General features: G+C 39.6%; 1 non-coding gene across 1 annotated transcript; it reads right to left on the minus strand.

Annotated features, from left to right (window-relative positions):
• Positions 1–9340: 9340 nt before the first annotated feature.
• Positions 9341–9472, minus strand: Gm22473. Its single transcript, XR_003955504.1, has one exon. It is a non-coding gene; the product is annotated as a small nucleolar RNA SNORA17 (small nucleolar RNA).
• Positions 9473–19803: the final 10331 nt, after the last annotated feature.

Here is a 19803-nt window from a genome sequence, read left to right on the forward strand (position 1 = left end):
AATATTTATGTTGTTGGGGTAGGTATCTGGATTATTATGGCCTCGTATAATTAATTGAACAGCATTCCTTCTGTTTCGATTTTGTTGGATAATTTGAGGAGCATTGGCATTGATTCTTCTTTAAAAGTCTCCTAGAATTCTGCACTAAAACCATTGGGCCCTGATGCCTTTTGATTGAGAAACTTTCAATGATGACTATCATTTCATGAGGTATTATACGTCTGTCTAAATTACTCATCTGATCTAGATTTGTTTGGTATGTGGTATCTATTGAGGAAATTATTCATTTTATTTAGATTTTCAATTTAGTGGAGTAAAGGTTTTTAAATCCTGGTATATCCTTTTCTGAATTTCCTTGGTGTCTATTGTTATGGCCTCCTTTTCATTTCTTATTTTGTTACTTTGGGGTATTTTCTCTCTTCGGTTTAGTTAATTTAGGTAAGGGTTTGCCAATCTTATTTATTTTCTCAAAGAACCAACTCTTCGTTTCATTGATTCTTTGTATCGTTTTATTGTTTGCTTGTTTCTATTTTATTGATTTCAGACCTGAGTTTAGCATTTTTTCTTCTGCCTACTTCTTTTTTGTGCTTTTTTTCCCTAGAGGTTTCAGGTGTGCTCTTAAACTGCAAGGATTATATCTCTCCTAATTTGTGTAGGTACTTAGTGCTATGATCTTGCCTTTTATTAGTGCTTTCATTGTGTCTTAGGAGTTGTATATTAGTATGCTGTGTATTCATTTTCACTCAATTCCAGAAAGTCTTTTATTTCTTTCTGGATCTATTTTTCATTCAGTAGTTTCCATGAGTTCATAAGAAATCCAGGTTTAATTTATGGTTGTCTGACAGGATGCAGGGTGTTATTTCTTTTTTGTTTTTGTTTTGTGTGTGTGTGTGTGTGTGTGTGTGTGTGTGTATATATATATATATATATATATATATATATATATATATATATATACTTGTTGAGACTTGCTTTGTGTTTGGCTGTGTGATCTATTTTGGAGAAAGTTTTATAAGATTTAGAGAACATATATTCTTCATAGTCTGAGTGATATTTTTTATTAGACCTTTTTGGTTTGTTATGTCTGTTAGCTCCAGCATTTCTCTGTTTCGTTTTCATTTGGATAATCTGTCTACTGGTGAGAATTGGGTATTGAAATCTCTCATGGTCAGTATGTGATTTAAGCTGTTTGCTTTTCTTTTACAAACTTGGCTGCCTTTGTGTTTGGTGTATAGCTTTTAAGAACTACAGTGTATTTTTGGTAGGTTGTTTCCCTATCTCTTCTGATCAGTTTTTGTTTGAAGGCTTTTTTTGTTTGATATTAAAATGGCTACCCGAACTTGCTTCTTTGGTCCATTTGCTTGGAATATTTTTTTCTAACCTTTTACCTTGAGGTATCTATCCTTGATTCAAAGCATGTTTCTTGGATGCAACTGAAGGAGGGATCCTGTATTGAAACCCATTATTATGTTAGTCTGTATTTTTTTTTAAACTGGGGGATTGAGACTGGGGGATGGAGAGTTATTAATGATCAACGATCATTGATAACTGCTATTTTGTTGTGGTTTGGGGGTATTAGGGGTGTTTAACCCTTCTTTTGTTTTTTTTTTTTCCTGATCTAAAATTATTCATTCCCCGTGTTTACATGGTTGTACTAACCACTTTAGGTTGCAACTTCCCTTCTAGCATCTTTTGTAGGGCTGGAATTGTAGATATTGTTTAAATTTGGTTTCATCGTGGACTGTCTCAACTTCTCTATGTATGGTGATTAAAAGTTTTGCTGTGTATAGTGTCTGGGATGGTATCTGTGGCCTTTTAGAGTCTTACAGAAAGGTGTCCAGGACCTCCTCACTGTTATAGTCTCCACTGAGAAGCAGGGTAAAATTCTAAGTGGTTTGCCCTCATATGTTACATGTTTTTTTCCCTTTTTGATTTTTAATATTCTTTCTTTTTTCTAGACATTTAGTATTTTGGTCATTATGTGCCAATGGGACATTCTGTTCTTGTACAATTTGTTGGGGCTCTCTCTCTCTCTCTCTCTCTCTCTCTCTCTCTCTGTGTGTGTGTGTGTGTGTGTGTGTGTGTGTTTACTTTAAAGGAGTCCTCTATCTCCTTTAGGTTATGAAATTCTTCTATGATTTAAAAAAATTTTCTGGATCATTTAACCGTATTTCTTCTTTTACTCTTCCTATTACTATTAGATTTTGTATTTTCTTAGTGTTTCAGATTTCTTGGATGTGGATGTTTGTGGAGAAATTTTTTAGATTGAACATTTTCTTTAATCAATGTATTCCCTTCTTCTATCATATCTTCAATTCTTGAGAGCTTGTCTTCTATCTTCTGTGTTCCATTGCTGACTCTTGCCTCTGTATTTCATCTTTGAATTCCCAAGTTTTTCATTTCCAGAATTTCCTAAGTTTGGGTTTCCTATCTTGATTCTATTTCCATTTTCAGGTCTTGAACAGTTTTATCCATCTCTTTCCACTGTGTATTTTACTGGATTTCTTTAAGGCCTTTCTTTATTCATTTGTTTCCTCAAGGACCTCTATGAGATGTTTATAGGCTGCTTAAGGGGCCTTTTCTTATGCTTAAGCTAAGTTAGGATATTCAGGACCATCTGTGGCAGAGTTGCTGGACTCTATTGAGACATATTTTCCTGGATGTTACGGATGATAATTTTATGCTGGTTTCTAGGCATTTCCTTACCTGGCAGGAGTTGGTTTTCATTGATTTGTTCTTGTTGTTGTTAATACAGAGAATAGTTTGGGTAGGTAGATGGGGAGGGTCTGGGAAGAGTTGTATGAAGAAAAGAATATGATCAAAATATATTGTTTGAAAATTTAAAAATTACAAAATATTAAAACTTAAATTATACCCAAAATTTATTTCATCGTTTGAATATGGAAGCCCCAAATATACTGCATCTAGATGATACTAAGATTGATACAACCATATTCCTTAACTTCTAGACAGGTGTGAGCTAGACTCTAAGTTATTCAGTGAGATGATAAAGCCCATTGTACTTGAAGAGTTAGTTGGAGCTCTGAATAGATAAGTTAAGGCTTTTAACTCTGGATAAACTACATGGAAACCCTACACAAGAAACAAGTAGATGCTAAAAATCAGGCCAATAGTGGTGGGAATGTGTTTCAGTGATAGAGAACGTTTGTGATATATGTAAGGCCTTGAGTTCAGTTTCTAACACACATACACACACCCACACACCCACATATACACACCCCCACACAAAGATACACATATACACACATACATATACACATAGAGACAGAGACAGAGAGACAGAGACAGGGAGACAGAGAGACAGAGAGAAACACAGAAATTGAGAGACATAGATTGGTGGTAGATAGATAGATAGATAGATAGATAGATAGATAGATAGATAAAAGCAAAATGCCAGGGTTCCTGGAATGATACACTTCTATTCCAGTCCTTGGAAGACAGTGGCAGGCAAATCACTGTAAGTTCAAGATCTGCATGGACATATCAAGTTCTAGTTCAGTAATGAAATCTTGTTTCAAAAGGAAGAACCCATGTTACCAAAAGAACAGAAACCTATGCTCTGTAGAAGCCACAGTGCTTGTTACCCAGACACACTTATTTATTTAATACAGCTATGGTCAGATATGGACAGGCTCCCATAGAGATTCCTCCTACATTGTTACTATAGTTAGTGACTCATGGGCCTGAAGAAAAGCAATGGATAGGTTAACTAACCTGCTATTAACCATATTTATAAGTAGGCAAAGTAAAAATGGTTAATTTGCTTCAAAATGTCAAAGTAGAAGCTATTGAGTTACTCAGGAGTTAGTTAGCTGTGAACATGGCTTTAATACATTGAAGACTCAACCATTTCTGATATCACTGAGTACTTCTGTGAATGATCCTGGAAGACTCAACCTTCTCTGACATTGTTCGGCACTTCTCTGAATGCCCCTGAAATCATGGAATTTTATGAGAAATTCCAGGCACAGCAAGAAATCTTCCTAAAGTTTGTTTCTGTGGATGTAAGAATTAATTTAATACCAACTAACCTGTGAATGTAGAACAAAATAGTACATGAATTGCAAAGATGTGTTTATACATGAAATGGATTAAAGAAATTACAATAAATTTAATTGCTGTCTCATTCTGTCTTTAACTATTTGAAAAATATAATTTACAGATATCAAACACTAGTGTTTTAAATGAACACATGGTCAGAAATGAATTCCTTGTTGTCACAGATGATAGAAGTAATACAGAAACACAAAATAGTTTACCAAGGTAAATTGATTAGATTTCTATTTGGCTTTCAAATGAGGTTTGATGATTATTCTTGGTTGTCAACTTGACTACAACTGGAATCAGGTAAAATCTAAATGACTAAACACACCTGTAAAGGGTTTTTGTTTTGAAATTAAATTTTTTGAAGTGAGAAGATCCACTTCTAATCCAGATCTTGAGGTGGGAAGATCCACCTTTAGATATGCAGGTAGCCTATATAAATAGTATATGCAGGTAGCCTATATAAATAGTATATGCAGGTAGCCTATATAAATAGTATATGCAGGTAGCCTATATAAAGGACATGGAATAAGAAAGTGCGCTCTCTCTCTCTCTCTCTCTCTCTCTCTCTCTCTCCCTTCTTGACATTAGAGCCTACTTCTTTTTTTTTCTTTTTTTTTTCTTGGATATTTCTAGAGCCTACTTCTTTATGATTAAAGGCAACCAATATCTATCTATCTATCTATCTATCTATCTATCTATCTATCTATCTATCTATCTCCAGATGATACATTCAGATTTGTATACTGAACAACTATTTTTTCTATTTTAAACAAGTATTTATTAGATATTTTCTTCATTTACATTTCAAAAGCTATCCTGAAAGTCCCCTATGCCCTCCCCCTGCCCTGCTCTCCAACCCACCCACTCCTGCTTCCTGGCCCTGTCATTCCCCTGTACTGGGGCATATAATCTTGGCAAGACCAAGGGCCTCTCCTCCCAATGATGGCCAACTAGGCCATTTTCTGCTACATATGCAGCTAGAGACATGAACTCTGTGGGTACTGGTTAGTTCATATTATTGTTCCTCCTATAGGGTTACGGACCCTTTCAGCTCCTTGGGTACTTTCTCTAGCTCCTCCATTGGGTTCCATCCAATAAATGACTGTGAGCTTCCACTTCTGTATTTGCCAGGAACTGGTATAGCCTCACAAGAGACAGATATAGCAGGGTCCTTTCAGTAAAATCTTGTTGGCATATGCAGTAGTGTCTGCATTTGATGGCTGATTATGGGATGGATCCCCAGGTGGGGCAGCCTCTGGATGATCCTTCCTTCCGTTTCAGCTCCAAACTTTGTCTCTGTAACTCCTTCCATAGGTATTTTATTCCCCATTCTAAGGAGGAACGAAGTATCCACACTTTGGTCTTCCTTCTTCTTGAGTTTCATGTGCTTTGCAAATTGTATCTTGGGTAATTCTTGAACCTTCTGTTTATAGGCAGTCATTGTTGGACTAGCTAGATAACATCCTCTAAGCCATTCTTATAAAACTCCTTTAACTATATATTAATTTTATAAATTCTGTTTTTCCAAAGAATCTTGACTGATATATAAGGTAAAAATTAAGGTTTTTCCATGCCATAACAATGCAGCTAATATTTAAGGAACACATAGGGAACAACATGTGCCTATTAAGATACATATTTTCCTTGACACAACCTGAAAAGGAGGAAGTATAAAACCCAATTTACAACAAGGAAAGACTGCTTTGAGAAGTTAAGCACCCTGCCCACAGTTACAAGAAGACAGATGTGGAAAAAGCTAGAGAGAATTATGTATCTGTCTGAAAAACCAGGAACCTTCTAACCAGCTAGTCTGCTGCCCTGGATGTATCCAGCCAGCTCAGCCAATCACTTCTTGATTTATGTTTACATTGTATGAACTGGTGGCTTAATTAAATGTTCTGGATCATAGAATTATATTATTTTGGACTGACAGATTTTTAATTAGAAAATGATAAAAGACTTAATTCAATTTTTAAGGTTGTTTTCCCATTAAAAATATTTTGAGTGTTGGAAGTGCAGTTCCAGACACCAAGCTTCAGGGAACATCCTTCCCCCGACTGCACTGAGGTCACAGTCATGCAATGCCATGCCTGCCTTTAGTGTGTGGTTGTGTGTGTGTGTGTGTGTGTGTGTGTGTGTGTATTCAGAACACAGGTGTTTATGAAGGTATCAGCTTACCAACTGAGCCATCTCCCTAGCCCCTGAAAATCTCGCTTAAGGATAAAAATACTCAGTTCAATAGGAGTCAATGAACAGCTTGCTTACGGACACTGGCAAAGGGGAGAACAGTGGAAAAAGCAAATGTTCTGTTTTGATAATCTAACTTCATTTACAGAGGAGATGATGTTTCCAGCTTCTTTGACCTTGAAGTTCATCTAATTTAAAGTTTCATTGTAATATACAAACATGGTAGGCATATCTGTCTTGCCTAGTCTCTGGCAGACAATACTAGTAGATCAAGGCACCTACAGAGACCAGATATGGTCTGGAACCTAATTCAGCCTAAAGGAAAACTCACCAATGAGCTAAACTTCTCTATAGGTTTATAGCACTTGAGGGGCTAGACTGGGGAGTCAGGCCCACTCTGATTCTGGGCAGCATTTATCATGGTGACTGCTTTGGACTACTCTAAACAGTCAGGTTTTACATATTCTCTATAATGTTTCACTTAGTGTTGTGGCCTAAAGGAGGGAAGGTTTTTGGGAGAGAGTTATTGTCTCACTTCCTCATATGTCCCTGTTGGAAACTGGATAGTTTAAATGATAATGATAATACAAGTTTAGATTGCTAGGAGTGCTATCTTAGTTTTCTGTTATTAAGTTGCTTGTATTAAGGATCTCTCCCCGCCTTTGAACGACACATCATTTTTATATGACAGACACATGATTTTGGAATCATTATCTTGGGATACACTAATTACAGCCTTGGCCCCTTCACATACCTCCACGGGCTAAAGAGGGCAGGCATCTTGAGACAAACCTTTCGGCAAACCTCAGATAACAACTCAACTGGGGTTCCCTTGCTTATGAGCAGAAATGAACCTGTGGATTACCATTAAATAGCAGTAAATGTTCTCAGCGGGGTAGAGGCATTGCCAACAGAATGCACCAGTGTTTTATTTACAGCTCTGTGAAGGATCATAAAATATAAATTTAAATAAGACACTGTGGCTTTGACTTTAAGCATTCATATATGAAATATTGATTTAGTCTGCTCCTAACTGGATGTGTAAGTTGAGTACAATTGAATATGTCTGTCAAGTTCACTGACAGGCAATGCACAATTAGAGGGTCCAATAGAAGCATAATCAGGACTCTGCATTATATTGTAAGGATCTGGGGTACACAAGGCTCACTTATGTTCAATTGGTCAGAGGGTAGATGGGTTAATTAGAAAGAATATTGAACTATTTGTTCATATATACACCTGAATGCTATATGCATTTGCTTTATTGTAAACCCAAATCAATGAAAACATTCCTTGGGATTTATCACATGGTGTCTTTCCTTCATTCTTTTGTAAGAAATCTTTCTTGTCTGTGGTAATCTTATTTTCTGTTAACCACAAACATGTGGCCTTTGTGGGCACTGTTGGCTGCTCAGTGCCAAGGACCCTGCCTAATCTATATTAAAGCTCAGGAAATCTTTGTTGACTAAATTAGGGTGTTGAAGTTGGGAGAATGTTGCTCTTGTGTTAGGACTTCTCTCCTTATTAATTTGCTTTAAATCCTAGACTGTTAAAATAATAAATTAGTGAATTCAATGGTCTGATCTGCATAAGAGATCAATTTAAGGTCAGATAAGCCAGCCTATTTCATTCTGGAGTTTCAGAACTTCTGGGAATGAAGCTCTATCTCACTGCCCAGGCAAGGTGCAGGACCTGTTCTGATTGTTGCAGCTGTGTAGGGACATGGCACATTCTCCACTCTCAAAACCCAAGGGCCAGTTCTTCTGCCTGCCATAGATGACAAGGAACAAGGGAGGGGAGAAGCACATGTCTCCCTCATCTGCATCTCTGCCCAGTAGAAAAGAGGCAGGGTTGGCTCTCTAGTGCTCATAACCATGTAGAGCCATCTTTGCTCATTGGTAGTGGGGAGGACAAAAGGGAGGAGAAAGGATCTCTGCCTCCATGACCTCCCTGCACAGCAGATAACAGGCACAGCTGTCTTTTCCATGCTCACACCCTTAGGGCCAACTTACCTGTAACCCCCACGTGCACTGACCAGGTGAGGTGCAGGGCCTGCTCTCCAGAGTGCTGCAGGTGGTGAGGGGCAGAGCCAATTCTACTGCTCTCAGGATGCCAGGGTCAGTTATCCTGCCTCCTACAGGGGGTAGAGAGGAATGGGGGAGAAGAGTACTTTTCTCTTACTGGAGATGAGTGGTAGGGCCAGCTCTTCCTCTCGTATCCCTGGGGCTGGCTCAACCAAAACTCCTACAACATTCAGGGCCACTCTCCTGAGTACTGCAGTTGGATGGGAGTTTGGAGGGTTAGCTCTCCAGCTCTCATTCCTTCACAGCCAGCTTTCTTATTATACTCAGGTGAGGGGTAGGACCAGTTCTACATAGCCCTTGGACCTCAACAAGTCTTCTTGCAGCACCTTTGATTAGTGATGTCCAACTGGCATTTGGAGATCAAAAATCCCTGCTAAAGCAGAGCCACAGACCCAGACATGGCCTCTGATGGCATAGCAACACAGGCCAGGACCACCATACTCTGGTCCCACAAGGCATCACTAGCTACTCAGATCAGGTTGTTCCTCACTACCCTGTAGTCTCCAGTTCTGCCTCTCTTCGTTGAGCCCCCTACATCCTTCTGTTTCTCTTTCTCTTCCATTTCTTCACCACTTACTTGCTCCTCTTAGAGGTGCCTTGGGTCATCTCAGGAGTGGCATTAGAAGTACTATTCTCCATTCTTACATTATGGCACCAAACAGGGGTTATCTTGGGCATGGTCTGTTCCCTAGACCTGCACGGTGCTGAACTGGTGGTCATCTCAGGATAGCTCTCTGTCTGCATCTCATGGTGCCAGTCTAGTGGTTGTTTTGGGCTGGCTGCTTATCCTGCTCACCCAAATGCCCTTTGTAAGATTCTTCAGTCTTGGCCTCACTCCTGCTGGGGGCACAATCCCAGGCAGGATTCTTCTATTCTTTAGCTTGCTCCCTGTCCTGGGAGCCCATCTGGGCCTGTCTGGCAACAGACTGGTGATTGTCTTAGGCTAGCTCCTTTTTGGAACACTGTGGTGCTGGACTGATAGGGTCAATTTTTTTTCAAGGAATGTTAGGCTATTAATCATTCATATGTTCATAGGTAGAAACACTGAACATAGACATAGTCTCTCTCCCCTCTTCCACCCACTGATACACATGTGACACAGCAGCTACATCTGCAATGCCTCTGGGACAGGTAAAAACATTTTTTACAGAATTTGTTAGGTTAATATTTCTAAAGAGCTAAAGATTTCTTAAATTAAAAAACACTAGATATGCACTCACTGATCAGTGGATTTTAGCCCAGAAACTTAGAATACCCAAGATACAATTTGCAAAACACAAGAAAATCAAGAAGAAGGAAGACCATCGTGTGGATACTTCATTCTTCCTTAGAATAGGGAACAAAATACTCATGAAAGGAGTTACAGAGACAAAGTGTGGAGCTAAGACAAAAGGATGGACTCACCAGAGACTTCCCCACCTGGGGATCCATCCCATAATCAGCCACCAAACCCAGACACTATTGCATATGCCAGCAAGATTTTGCTGAAGGGACCCTGATATAGCTGTCTCGTATGAGGCTATGCCAGTGCCTGGCAAATACAGAAGTGGATGCTCACAGTCATCTGTAGGATGGAACACAGGGCCCCCAATGGAGGAGCTAGCGAAAGTAACCAAGGAGCTGAAGGGGTCTTCAACCCTATAGGTGTAACAATAATATGAACTAACCAGTACCCACAGAGTTCATGTCTCTAGCTGCATATGTAGCAGAAGATGGCCTAGTTGGCCATCATTGGGAAGAGAGGCCCCTAGGTCTTGCAAAGATTATATGCCCCAGTACAGGGGAATGCCAGGGCTAAGAAGTGGGAGTGGGTGGGTAGGGGAGCAGGGCAGGGGGTGGGTATAGGGGACTTTGGGGATAGCATTTGAAATGTAAATAAAGAAAATATCTCATAAAATAAAACAAAAAAGGAATGACATAAAAAACAAATAATATATACACAAAGACAAAAACAAAATAAACAAACTCAAACAACAGTAACAACAAACCAAATCAGCATCATATTAAGATATCAGCTGATAAAGCAAATAGCGCATACAAAGATGTTCCTACTAGCTATTTGTGTAATATTTCTAGGATGGATTATTCAAAATCTTCAAGTGTGGAATGGGTAAATTGTGATGGAATTATATACAGAAATGAAAAAGAAGAAACCAATGCTTCATATATTAGCATGGATGAGTTTCAAAGGTACAATTTAAATGGATTCTCTTGTGTGGTTCCACTTTCATGAAGACCATCAACAGATGAAGCTAATACACAGGTTCAGGATTAAAGTGACAGCTGCCCTGGGGCAGGAAAGCCTGGGATTAAGAGAGGATAAATGCAGTGAATGTCCCACACCTGACCTGGGCAGCAGCTGATGAGTCTGACTGTATTTAAGTCTCCCATCAGGCTGCCTGTTTAAGGTTTATCAGACTAGAGCTGGGTGTTGGCACTGTGCAAGCATGAGGACCTGAGTTGTAATCCCCAAAGCCCACAGGGAAAAAATAACTGCTTATCTGAAACAGTGAGCTTTGGGCTCAACAAGAAACCCTTCTTAAAGAAATAAGGCAAAGAACAAGAGGAGGACACTGATGCCCTTTTCTGGTTTGTGTATGTGAATACACAGATTTGACCCTCCCATGAACACACAGGCATTCATTACATACATACCACACCACACACACACACACACACACACACACACACACCAAAAATTCAGAGTTTGGCTTTAGGAAGTAGTTTTGGTGAAGATTTCTTGCTTAGCATGTATGGGGCCCTAAATTAAGTCTCTGGTACTAAGAAAAAAAATGTTAACTTTTGAGAAGGTGCATATTAATAAGGAGAAACAAGATAGATGTAGTTAGAGGTATTTTCTGGACAAGCCTGTTGATCCAGCTTTGATTTCTGCAACCCACTTACTAGAGCACAGACTGAAGGTTCTTCTGCACACAGATCTTTAGAGAATCCAGTGTAGTATAAGCACTCATACTTAGCCAAGGTCACCTGATATAGCAATGAGGAATGAAACCTCATTGGTTTTGGCTGTGGGGATCATAGCAAGACTGAGGCTGTGACAATTTTACTGAGAAAAGGCAGACTTTTTATACCTTTACCCAAAATAGAATATGATAGCAATTTCCAGGATCAATACAGTCATAGTTGCCAGTATACAAGGATGTTTGTAAGCTATACAGGGTACACAAGATTAGTGTCTAAGACCAATAGTCCTGTGGAGCTTCCATGCTTCCTTGATGTCTGTTGGAACATACAGAGAAATGTAAAGTGGTCTGAATGTTTCACTACCTGAGGGAAGGCATGGGTCTTTCAGGAACTGGGAGGCACATTGTGCTCTAGGAGCCATGGACTCTAACCTGAAAAACCTATGATACATGCCTTTCAAGGCAGCTAGGTGAAGTCGACTCCATGGTTCTCTGCACCCAGGATTTTTCTTTCAAAGACGTATAACATCTTTTTCCAGAAATCTGGGAATTGGACATGATGAATAGGCTAGTGATCTGGATTATCTGTTGGTCCAGGCTATATCAAACTTCTACACTCAAGGCCAGAGGTAGCCAGTAATCTAAATGACCCTTACAACCAGGGACTCCCCAAGCTCCCACAACCAGGACCAGAGATATCTAATAGTCTAAATGACTTTTACATTATATGTATAGCTAGAGGGTTCCCTAAGCTCCCACAACCAGGACCAGAAATGGCTAATAGCACAAATGACCTCTATGCTATCTATATGACCAAGGCCACATCTGTTCCTTCTCTAAGTGCTTAAGTTAGTATAGGTAGCCTATCTTCAGAACCCATCTTCTTGGCAGAAATGACATATTCTCTGGGTTGAGTTTTGATGTAAGTATGTTTCCTTGTGCACAAAGGAATGTGTTACATGAGGAAATTTTTTCCCCAAACTATGCTATGTTTAAATTTGTTGGGAATAAAGTGCCTGCCATCAGACTCTTTAGAAATCTTTATCCCAGGTGATGAAGTCAATTTGAGCTAAGTTTTCATTCTCATCTCTTCATAGCTTGCTTCCCTTACTGGATACCTAGGGGTCTCCTCACCTTGTAAATATAGGAACCAGTTTCACAAAGTTGATCTCTGATACACACACACGCACACACACACACATGCTGTGGCAGGTGCATGCCCTACCTCACTCTCTCTCATTCCCTCTCTTTCTCTCTGAATAAAATTAAAAAAAAATCTTTTTAGAAAGAAAAAGAAAAGGAAGCTGATCAGGTTTACTGATTCAGTAAAGGTTTTCTGGTGCTGAGTTGAATGTTGGTGTTATAATAACGAACAGGATCTCAAAAACCTTATAGGCAGGAGAAGCATGTCTGTCTCATCAGGCTCTTTTGGGGGCATAATTAATGCTCTCTTGAATTCTCAAAATTGTTCTCTTCTCTGAAAACTATGTATGTAACAAATTACTCTCAAAGCTTAATTAAAGCAATTTAAACATCGCTCATGTTATTTTGTCAGGAATTCATGCAAGGCTCAGCTGAGCAAAGTTTCTATTTCTATTAGTCTTGGAAGACAGAATCACCAAATGAGCTAGTTTGGAGGGTTGAGGGATGCTCTACTCAATTCTGCTGTATTGATGGAGATGGCAGAAGGCTGGGTTCAGCTATGAAAGTGGCCCTGGGTTTGTACAAGAGCTCTCTCTACAACTGGGCTCTGTTGTACATGACTGTCCCCTGAGCCAAGCAACCACCATCGTAAGTTCATCTGTGCTTGCCTTGCAAAAAGTCATCCCAGTTAGGTTGTTTAATGGTTTACACCTAACACAGAAATATAGCATAGCGCATGGGGTTCTTTCCTGAGTATCCAGCCACTCCTTACTTCCCAGCAAGGTCCTGTGTGTGTGTGTGTATGTGTGTGTGTGTGTGTTTAAGGGAGAGAGGGAGGGAGGGAGAGAGTGGGAGAGACTAGGAGCATATGCTCCATCTGTTTGACTACAGGAAAGCCTTAGCCTTAATTACAGTATTTTGAGGGAGGGGTGCCCTCATCCTTATAAATAACTCCTCCTATAAGCTTTGTCAAAAAGCCCAGTAAATTTATTGATTCCCCAGAATGACCTTTGGTGAAAGCATGCCTCAATTTGTCATTTGGGACCTTGGGAGGAGGGTAGATGTTGCTTTGCATCTGCCCCAGGAAAGAAATTTCAGCAACAAGATTTTAGGGTAATCATATCTTGAACATGTCCCTAGACAGGTGGAAAACACCTGAACTTTTAGGTTGTAGCTTTGAAAGCCACATCTTGTCTTTCTGCTGTAGTCAGTTGAAACAGACTTAGACATAGCCTGTTCATATTGAAGAAGACCTAGCCTGTTCATATTCAAGATCATATTCATATTCATACGCATCCTCTCCCAGAGGCAAGTCTGCCGAAGAATTTGAAGCCATGTTTAATAAACTGAAAGACCCACAACGTGAGGACTCCCCCACGTTCTGACTCAGGAGAGGCGACACCCCAAAATCACCCACAAGAAACGGTCTTGCTGCAAACTGCAAGAGGATTTTTATTCAAGAGCGCTCTAGGGCCCACGGTCATACACCACGCAGGGGTAGAGGACCATGGCACCCCAAGTAGCTGGATAGGGGGTATTTAAAGGAAGAAACCACAACTCAAGGAAGTGGGGAGGGCATTGTTGGAAAAAAAAACCCAAAGATACCAGTTAAGAGTCACAAGGAAGCGCAAAGTCACAAGTGTCACAAGGAATACCTGGTAATTGTTAACTCCCAAGACAGTTTTTAAGAGCCCCTAACAATAGCACATTTGCATTGCAGGTTCCGGTAATGGTCAGGGTGACTTTCTTTGAATGAACACTCTTTGAACCCAGGAAGCGGGTGGGTGGAGGAATGTCGCTATCTGTTTTATGATTAGCATACCTTCGAGCATTGAGTCGCAAAGGCCACATTCCCAAGCCTAGCCTAAAGGCCTAGAATTTTGTTCTTACGTTTTACTCTTTCAAAACCACTATGCTCTACTTGCAGTGTATCCAAGGAGAGCTTTTAGTTAGTCTATACTCTTGATATCTTCTGTCTCCTTTTCTTTTTCACTCCTTGGCATTTCAAGCTAATACCCAATTGATTCTCTGTTCTCGTGCTCACTTTGTCTTACCAGTGTTGATTAATGCCTACCTGTTTATGATCCCTCTTATAAACATTTTCAAAAGTATCTCTTTTTCTTAGCTAATAAAACCCAAAGTCCTTTTTCTGCCTTTCAAAGGTCTTTATCTGAACTTTCCCAACATATCTTCTATAGCATCTTTAGCCACATGCTGCTCTATGACATTCAGGAAGTGAACCACCTAAGTCTGAAAAAGCTGAAACTTAACAAGATTCACAAGGCTCCTCCCCAAAGTTACGAACAATAGAAGAAAATGAGAGAGAGAGAGAGGGGGGGGGAGAGAGATTTGGAGAAAAGAGATGCTCTTCTTTTCCATCTACCTGAAAACTTCACAGAGGGTTCCAAGAACACAGCTTTTGTGAGTCCTCTTTTCAGCAATGATTCTGAGATGTCATCTACTCTGCTCTAAGAAATGCCTCACTACACTCCTGTGCCAAATTGGACTTTGGTGGAATTGTTACTTTTGTCCATAATTGGTTCCCCGTCTTGGGATGAGTAGATGTTTGCTCATGTCTCCCTAGGAAGAAAAACAACACTCCTCCAAGATCCTCATTTATTCATTCAGCAGACATTTACTGAACAGCTTGTTTCTAATGCTCTTTGAGTGTCTGTAGAAACCTGTTGAAGAGGCAGAAATGTTCCTTACTCTCAGAAAGCTGACAAGCTTCTGTCTTTACGTCACCATGTCTCTTGAGCTTCCCATGACAATTCACTAGTTCCTTTTCTTTTTATTGAACTGAAGAGCTTGTGTGAGTAGCTGAAATCTTAAAATCCTGAGACTGTGTAATCTTGAGACTGTTCTGCTTTGGGCCTCAGGATTTTTTCCCTTTCTGTAAAGTGGGTTAATAAAAATACCTCTCACATAGGCTTATGACACTCACTCAAATGTTGTTAATTATAAGACAGCTAAGACAAAGTTCAGTGCTCAGGAAGCAATAAGCGAGCTAGTAACTATTATTGTTGAATTCATCTTCAGAGCTCGCACTGTATACCTACCCACTTAGGCCTTACTGTACTGAGGCTGAGCAACGTTCTTTGCATAGTGAAACTGTTTGGGGGGAGTAGCACCGTCTGGGTCAGGTGGAATAGCCCAAGTCTATCTCAACAGTCCATTAATGGAGCCTCTGGCCAACTTTCATCTCTGTGCTTCACTTCTTCAGTGTTTGAAGTCTGCATAATGATATTTAACATGGAGTTGTCATAGGGGCCTAATGAGGTCTGATTTGTAAATTGCCTAGTTAAGTGTCTGATGCATGGTGCGATTGCCCAAATGATGATGATAATGATGCAGAGGCGTGTAATGATGATGCTAAAATGATAACTCTCACAATTCTTAGAATTCTGCCTAGTTACTCTGCTACACAATTCTATAAGTGTCCTTTTGGATACTTTAGTACCATTAGAAGCATAGTTTCCTTAATTGGTATTATATTATGTTTAATTAATCTCCTTTTCATCATTTACTGTAAGTGGTTGATGTCTTTAAGTTCCAGACCATATAAATTTGCTTCACTTTTGAAGTGATTAAGATGCTTTTTCATACATGTTTACTACAACTCATTTCACCAGTGCCTTCTAGAGCAGTCAAGGGTTTCCAAAATGTTCTATTATATACAGGTCATTAAATAAATGAACTAAATTGATGCTTTGCATGCGTATCCTACTGTTTCCTTAAGATAAGCTGCTTGTACAAGGAAATCCTCAAAGATCTTTATGCATGCCTAGCTGGTTATTCTTTTTACTGCTAGATTGTCAGTATCTGTGCCCCCTAAGTTTGTATGTTGATAACAGTCACCACTGTGCCAGAGTTAAGAGATAGGGCCTTTGAGGCTGGTTACATTACGAACGAAGGCAGAACCTTTGTAAATGGGATTGATGCTCTTACAGCATTTGTCTAAGAGAATTCTCAGGTCCGTCTACTATGTAGGCCCATGAAAAGGTATCCATTAAGCAATAAATGGATACTTACCAGCCACAAGTCTACTGATGTATTGATCTCAGAGTTTTAGCCTCCAGAATAGTGAGAAGTATATTTCTGTTGTTTCCAAATGTCTCCTAACTAGAGCTTATGTCATTTTGTTGTAGTCACTCCAATCAACTAAGACGTAGTTGGAATGATTTGTTTTAGACAGGATTGCTGAAACTACATGGTATGTAATTATTTCCATCTTATTTATTTTCTTCGTCAACCTTAGGGAAATTAGTAGATATATTTGTAGTATCATGGGATTTTTAAATGCTTCTATTTCTTCCACCAGCATTTTCAACAATTTTGATATTGTCATATGCCATTGTCACTGTCTACAAAACAAACAAACAAAAACCTAATAAGTAAATTAACCAAGACCTCAGCAAAGTTGCCTATTTATTTGTTAAAGAGTATGTAAGAAGGAGATGGCTTCAAGTAACCAGAGACACAAACTTGCCTTTAGCAATTACTTTTGTTCCCTGGTCTTTTTTCCTTGTTGGTATTTTCCAAATATGATGGATTCAGAGAGTGTAAACACTCACAGCTAAGAGAAAGAGACATTCTCTACCTCCTCCATTGGGGACCCTGTGCTCCGTTCAATGGATGGCTGTGAGCATCCACTTCTGTATTTGTCAGGCACTAGCAGAGACTCCTATATCAGGAGACAGCTATATCAGGCTCCTGTCAGCAAGCTCTTGTTGGCATCCACAATAGTGTCTGGTTTTGGTGGTAGTTTATGGGATGAATCTCCTGGTGGGGCAAGTCTCTAGATGGTCATTCCTTCAGTCTCTGCTACACACTATATCTCTGTAAATCCTTCCATTGGGATTTTGTTTACCCTTCTAAGAATGACTGAAGTAGCCACACTTTGGTCTTCATTCTTCTTGAGTTTTATGTGTTTTGTGAATTGTATCTTGGGTATTCCAAGCTTCTGCGCTAATATCCACTGATCAGTGTGTTCTTTTGTGACTGGGTTACCTCACTCAGGATTATATCCTCCAGGTCCATCCATTTGTCTAAGAATTTCATAAATTTATTGTTTTTTAGCATATTTTTATTTTTTGGCATTTTTATTAGATATTTTCTTCATTTACATTGTTTTTAATAGCTGCGTAGTATTCCATCGTGTAAATGTATCACATTTTCTGTATCCATTCCTTTGTTGAGGGATATCTGGGTTCTTTCCAGCTTCTGGCTTTTATAAATAACGCTGCTATGAACATAGTGTAGCATGTGTCCTTATTACATGTTGGAGCATCTTCTGGGTACATGCCCAGGAGTGGTATAGTTGGGTCATCCGGTAGTACTATGTCCAATTTTCTGAAGAACCACCACAATGATTTCCAGAGAGGTTGTACCAGCTTGCAATCCTACCAGCAATGGAGGAGTGTTCCTCTTCCTCCACATCCTCACCAGTATCTTTTGTCACCTGTGTTTTTGCTCTTAGCCATTCTGACTGGTGTGAGGTGGAATCTCAGGGTTGTTTTGATTTGCATTTCCCTGGTGACTAAGGATGTTGAACATTTTTTTAGGTGCTTCTCAGTCATTTGGTATTCCTCAGTTGAGAATTCTTTGTTTAGCTCTGTACCCCATTTTTATTTTTTATATTTTTAAGATAAATTATTTTTATTAGATATTTTCTTTATTTACATTTTAAATGTTTTCTCCTTTCCTAGTTTCCCCTCCGAAAATCCCCTATACCCTCCGTCCTCCCTCTGCTCCCCAACCCACCCACTCCCATTCCTGGCCCTGGCATTTCCCTATACTATGTACCCCGTTTTTAAATAGGGTTATTTGGATTGCAACCCCATAGGAGGAAAAACAATGTGAACTAACCAGTTTCTCCAGAGCTCCCTCAACCTAAACCACCAACCAAAGAAAACACATGGTAGGACTCATGGCTCTAGCTGCATATGTAGCAGAGGATGGCCTAGTCAGTCATCAGTGGGAGGAGAGGCCCTTGATCCTGTGAACATTCTATGCCCCAACATAGGGGACGGCCAGGGCCTGAAGCAGGAGTGGGTGAGATGGTGAGCAGGGAGACAGGGGAGGAATAGGGGGTTTTGGGAGGGGAAACTAGGAAAGGGGATAACATTTGAAATGTAAATAGAGAAAATATCTAATAAAAATAAAAACAAAAAGAGAGAGAGAGAAAGAGACAGATGGAAAGGAGGGTCCTAGAAACCACCAGATAGGAGCAGAATGGCTGTCAACTTAGCCTCTTAGGATTCTATCTCACTGTCTCCAGTAGTGGCAAAAGAAGTCAAAGGTGACAGACCTTAGGTTGCTCCAAGAAAATCATCTTGGGACAAAATGAGAAATAGCTACTATTGAAAGACTTATAGCGTCACCTGAGAGAAAGAAGGTGCAGGTTCAATCCAGTTGACCCTCCCTATCTGATGGCTCTGCATATAGCAAGTCACAAACTGAAGACTGACAGTATTTGCAAAAGGAAGGATTCCTATAGAACACTTGCATACCATTTTTTCGTTGCCCTTACTAGGCAAACAATACAAACAAGTATTTACATAGCATTTCCATTGCACTAGGTGTTACGGTTAATCTAGAGATGATTTAAAGTACACAGGAAAATGTGAATATATTATATGTAAACGTTATGCTGCTTTATGTAAAACAGCTGAGAATCTCCAGAGTTTGGTACCTGTGAGAGGCTCAGGTACTAAGCCCTATGGGGTACCAAAGGCCAACTGTATTTATGTACATACTGGTTTTCCATACAAGGATACTGAAAAGTCAAAAAATAAAATAAAATAAATACATACATACATAAACCTGTGTTCTGGAGCATCATGAAACATATTGAGCAAGTCCATATTTCAATACTCCAGAGACTGGCATCCTAGGTACAAATACTGACATTTAGCATTTATATAGTAAAGTGCTTCAAATTGGATGATTCTGCGCTCTAGTCAACCTTCAAATATATTTTATTTGTGCCATACAAAATAGGCTAGATAATGTACTTTTTTTTTTTTTAGTAGTTAGCAAGATTTATGATTGGAGGCAGGCTGTCTGTTCACCAAACTACATCTGCTTGTCCCTGGACATATAGCAGGATGGCATTTCTCAGTCTCTGTTACAGAGTGCATATTCACAAGACTGAGATTTAACCCATGAAGTACAGGTGAGCAGGTTTGTGCATCTGGTCTAGGTCTGACTCGTGATACCTACTATGTGCAAAACTCCAAGCACTTTGTGCTTCTGTGTCTCTGCATGATAAGGTAAGAGCTTTCTAGCCCTTCTTTTCCATGGCTCACCCTATCATGGGACAGTATTGTGTGGACAAGAAATAAGCTTGTGTATTGGTCAGGGTTCTCCAGACTCACAGAACTTATGAATAGTCT

Source organism: Mus musculus, chromosome 4, assembly GCF_000001635.26.
Source record: "Mus musculus strain C57BL/6J chromosome 4, GRCm38.p6 C57BL/6J".
In the NCBI taxonomy this organism is placed as follows: Eukaryota; Metazoa; Chordata; class Mammalia; order Rodentia; family Muridae; genus Mus; species Mus musculus.